Here is a 5,369-nt window from a genome sequence, read left to right on the forward strand (position 1 = left end):
CACACACACACCACATTTATTTATTGAATAAAGGAAATATAAACTCATACAAAAGCATAATCATTTATTCATTAACTGTGTTAACTTGAGAATGGCAGCATTAAAAATGCCTTCATTGTTTGGCTTTACAATCTTTTCCCCATCTTTAAGGGCTTCTATAACCCTAGGCAAGAGTTCTTCCACTTAGCAAAACACCAGCCCTAAATGCCCCTGCATCAGACATTAATTCTCATTTCACAGCAGGTTATCTGCAGTTTATTCAAGACCCCCTTTCTGGAACGTTTCTGTTTTTCCGCTTTATTTTCTCAGCTCATTCACTCTCCTGTCTCTGACTCCAAGACAAACAACCATGTCAGTCCATTTAGTGTGCATCTTTTCATTTGTGTGTATCCATACAAAATGAATTTTATGGTTTTAATATATATTATATTATATATTTCCTCCTTTTTTTCACTCTCAATCCTATATTACTCAAATACCTTTTGTTGATAACACCCTGATATGTTCATCCAACCACTCCCAGCATCTGCAGCCCAAATAGGTTTTAACTGCCTTCTCTAGTACACATTCCTGTACATGTTTTCTGTGATTCCCAAGACAGGCCTCTTCCTGTTTTCTAACCTTCAGCTCCCTATTAGCAGCTCCTTGCTGACTGTTTTGGCAGCACCTTGATTCTAGCAGGTTGAAAATCACCTTTATGTATGTGAAAGTTTTTTCCTAAACAGAATTCATTATTATTTGTCTTTATGTTTCCAGCCCAAACACGTCACATTTTATAACTTTTCCTGTTGTTAGAAGAACTACAATTTTATGTTATCTACATCAAAATTCTAAATCACAAGTCATCTTAATAACCTATCCTTCCTTCTTATCCATATTTGTCACTAACTAGAAGATATTCATTTGTGATGTCTCCTAGATATACATTATTACCACTGACAATTAATTTATATTGTGTACTAACATAACACCTCCCCCACTGCTTTGTCCCCCTCTGGTTGTTACACATTCACATCCATCTTTCCTACTGCCCAACACAAGAAATTCTTAATTTTGCTATCAGACCAGCTGCTGTGACATCTTCTCTGTTTACTATGATTAAATGGTTCCAATTTACCTATATATCAAATCCAAATCTCTTACATGTAAACTCAAAACTATAAGCTAGTTGTATCTCCTTTGTGCTGGGCATTGTTTCTGGCTGATGAAGTGGTTACTTTTATCATTCACAAACTGTTAAATAACAGATCATAAAACATTGCCAAACATAAACTAGAAAGTAGCTATGGTGCTATCTAAACTCAAGCAGAAGACCACGGAGCTTTTTATTAACTACTTCATCTTTTTGATTACATCTGCCAATATGTATATGTATGAAAAAAATGTGTAGATCACTGTTGGCTGCTTTTGATGTGTCTTTTTTTTATTTACTGTTTGTTTATATGCCCTTACTCAGACCTTTTCTTTCCTCTTCTTCACTAGCCTTGTTTCATCCTTCTGACATCCATCCTACTGCTAAAAACAATTGAGTTTCCCAATAAAGAATATAAATGTTCAAACATTCATTTACCTCTGCACTCATAGGGTTTCCTACACTTTCATCAAATGTAATGGTAATGTGGAAGGTAAGTGCACCTAACATTTATGACATTCTGTATGTGACTCTTCATCTGATCTCTTTTTCTGTGTTATCTCAGTTAATTATGTATAGCAATCCAATGAGGTAAATACTGTTGAGGTTCCTACTGCCCAGAGAGAAGCAGGTACATAGTCTATTAACTTCTTTACAGGATTTTTTTTTCAGTCTCCGTTTATACTAGTATTAGAACTATCCTACTAAGATGCTGACTCTGGCTATCTCTATCAAAACTTCCTCAAAGTCAAGATAAGAAAATACATTCATACTAAATAAGGCATATTAAAATCCACAGAATGCAATTTTCCATTTTCACAGTGAACACATGTTAATAATATAAACTAAATTAAATTTAAAAATGAGTCTGAAAGCTATGAGAAAATAAAGTGAAGACAACAATACTGGATCCAAAATTACATGAGGTAGCTGCCTTTTTCTTGCTCTTTATTGATTAATCCCAGTTCTCTTTCCCTTTGAAGGAATGGATACATTACTCACACTGAACCTATACCCAGTTCCTCAAGCACATTCACCCCTTTCATATCCACATGACTAAAACTTATGATTCTGTATGTTTGGACTGTCCTTATTTGTTCTGCTAATTCAATACCTGCCCATCTCTTCTTATAAAATAATAAAAGCAAGTGGTAAATTTGAATTAGAATACTGGGTAACTTTGAGCAAACTCTTCTCTGAGCCTCAATAAGTCTATCCAGAAGGTGGATAGAGAAAAAAAAACCTGATTAATAAGATAAGAAGGAAATTGTGTATGAGTAATGTAAGTACTTAATATAGCAGTTGCTTCATCATTTACCAGCTGATAAATAATAATAACAGATATCAGTTATATTAGCTTCTTGAACTTGTCTTAGCAATAGCTCTCACTTGGCCTTCCTAATGCTGCCACACTTTAATACAGAATTGTGGTGACACCAACTGTAAAATTATTTCCTTGCTACATCATATCTGTAATTTTGCTACTGTTATGAATCTTAATGTAAATATTTGATATGTAGATGGCCTTAGGTGACCCTTGTAAAGGGTCATTCAACCCCAAGGGACCATGACCCACAGACTGAGAAGCACTGTCTTAGAAAAAGTGGTGGCGTGCTGCTTTCCACTGAGTATTTATGGTACTCAATGGGTCACAGCAATCCATTGAGATGCTGTCTAAATGAATTATCCTGTCTAACCTTCAACCCTATCATGTTATATTCCACATTACTGTGCAGTTTAGAAATTGTTGTATTGGGACACTTAACAGTATTCTGGAATTGCTTATTTATGTAGTTACCTGTGAATAATATATCCTCAGATACAATGTAATCTTGATTATACTTCTTTGGATCAGCATCACTGGGAGGCTGGTCAGTAGTAAGGTTGGAGTAAGTATTGAATGGTGAATAAATCACCAAAAAACACATGGTATAATAGTGCCAAGAATGTTATAATGTCAGAGGAGATATGAGGAGAAATCCATTTATAGAAGTTCATCTTGAATACATATATATGAAAAAGAAATGTAACTGATTTTGCATATTTCTGAATACAAAAGGTGATATTCTTCCAAAAAAAACCCCACTGTCAAAATTTGAAGATGTTTCCCCATTGTACAAACAGATCATTTTATAGCACAATTAAAAAAATAACTATTTTTTTCTTGGTGTTGCGTTAGATATAGTTCTGTACAAGTTGACTTGAAATAGGCACTTAGAAACCACACTTGCTCAAAAAGCATTGGCTCACTGAGCCCACAAGGTTAACTGAAACCAAGGTGAAAGTTTGATGTCTCTGCCTTATTCTGTATCTGTTTGCCTCCATTACTTTAGCTGAAGGCACTCAGATAAATCTTTTTTCTTTAACCTCTCCTCTGGAATCATCCTGGATTCCAGGAATAGCAGAACAGACCAGGAAAGGAGAATAATCCATAATAATACACTCTGGAGTAGAAATAATAAGAACTGCATTGATTCCTTCCACACAGTAAGGATTTTTTTCATGTCATTTTACAGGACTAGAGCTGAAATGGTCAAGCAGACTTCATCTTGTCTAGGGCTGCTTAATTATACATGTCTCTTGCCCTTTATACCAACTCCTCCTCTTCTCAGTGTGGATGCACTGAATAAACCTCTTGATTTCACAATTACTTGTTCCTCTCTCATATGAAGTTAGTATAGCTGGGAGGGGGGCATGCAGAAGCTACCAGAAGCCAGACTTCTGATCTGAAAACTTCAGTTATAAGCCAATGATCCAAAATTCTATGAATCAGAGTTACAGTCAGTCTAGGGCAGTGGTTCTCAACCTGTTGGTTGCAACCCTCTTGGGGGGGGGGGTCACATATCAGATGTCCTGTATGTCAGATACTTATTTTATGATTCCTAACAGTAGTGAAATTAGTTATGAATTAGGCAAAGAAAATAATTTGATGGTTGGGGTTCAAAACAATTATACAATTTAATACAATTAGGAATTACATTGAAGGGTTGCAGCATCAAGAAGGTTGAGAACCACTGTTTTAGGGAATCAAGCTGAGTAGCCAGTTTGCCACTCAGTTTGCCACAAAGTTAGCTACTTTCAAAAGGACAGAGCATTTATTCTGGGAGAAGAAATCAGAACAAAAGTCAGAACGGAACTGCACTGGAACTTCAGCTGCTACCTTTCTCAAATGTTTTTAAACATAGATATAGAAGTATTGTTCTGAAAAGCTACATGTGACACTACACATAGCTAGGAATCTTGATATGTGAGTGGTTTTTGGTTGGTTGGTTTTTTGTTTTGTTTTGATTTGATTTGCTTTTTTTCTTTCTGTTAGAAAGAAAATGGAAGGGGTTTCTTTAATAATGAACATATCTAGTTCAAAACAACCCCTTGTGCATACATTATTGCATGAAGTCAAGAAGGACATGCAGGATGATATTTATCTGTTTGTATGTATTTGCAATGTAAAAAATTCTTTTCTACATACAAAGCTTCCTGTATAACTTCTTTCTCCCTTTCTCCAGCCCAATGTTCTCTCAAGCTGGTTTTGCTTATGGGGAAACAGACAAGCAACAAACACAAAGAGTTCTCTTAACCTAACCAGCAGTCAGTTTTGGAAATGTTTCTTCCCCCTTTGTGGGGGGCCTGGGGGTTGGGCAGAGGGCAACCTTTTAAGAAACCCTGAAATGCCTCATTTATTCTTTTTCATGAATAAACCGAAGGCTGATAAGGGTTTGGTGGTGGTGCCCTCAGTTAATCAAAGAAATAAGAGTCCCTGTAAGGAGGAAGTAAATGAGGTGACATTTAATAAAGGGCTTAAATCAGGCTGCAGAGAAGACCGATAAAAGCAGCTTCATACCAAGCCCAGAAGAACTGAGTCATATATCTGAGCGTTTCAAAGGCTGTAAGGAAACTAGCCAATGAATTGCTCCCTTTCTGGCTCTAAATAATTCTACTTGTAACCAAGATCCATGTTTTCCAAAGACAAAAGTCAGTTGTAGCAAAGTACACCATACTGTAAGCTCGTCAAAATGATATGTGACTGACAGAAAATGTGCAGGAAGATATTTCTGAGAAAACCAGACACTTTATTAACAGCCAGTTTTCTATTTTATTAAGCCTGAAATCCCTATGTCCTAATCCCTCTTTTCTACCTACCGCCCTCCATTTTCTTTTAGAGCCCTTTACTTTCTTTTCTGTCTCTTGGCTTCTGTCTCTCTCCTCTTTTAAACCAATGTGTTTTAAATATTTACTT

At 36.0% G+C, this 5,369-nt stretch overlaps 1 pseudogene; it reads right to left on the bottom strand.

The window, feature by feature from the left end:
- LOC116098851 overlaps positions 1-3,516 on the bottom strand; it is a 5,628-nt pseudogene extending 2,112 nt beyond the window's left edge.
- Positions 3,517-5,369: the final 1,853 nt, after the last annotated feature.

Source organism: Mastomys coucha, chromosome X (genome assembly GCF_008632895.1).
Source record: "Mastomys coucha isolate ucsf_1 chromosome X, UCSF_Mcou_1, whole genome shotgun sequence".
Classification (NCBI taxonomy): domain Eukaryota; kingdom Metazoa; phylum Chordata; class Mammalia; order Rodentia; family Muridae; genus Mastomys; species Mastomys coucha.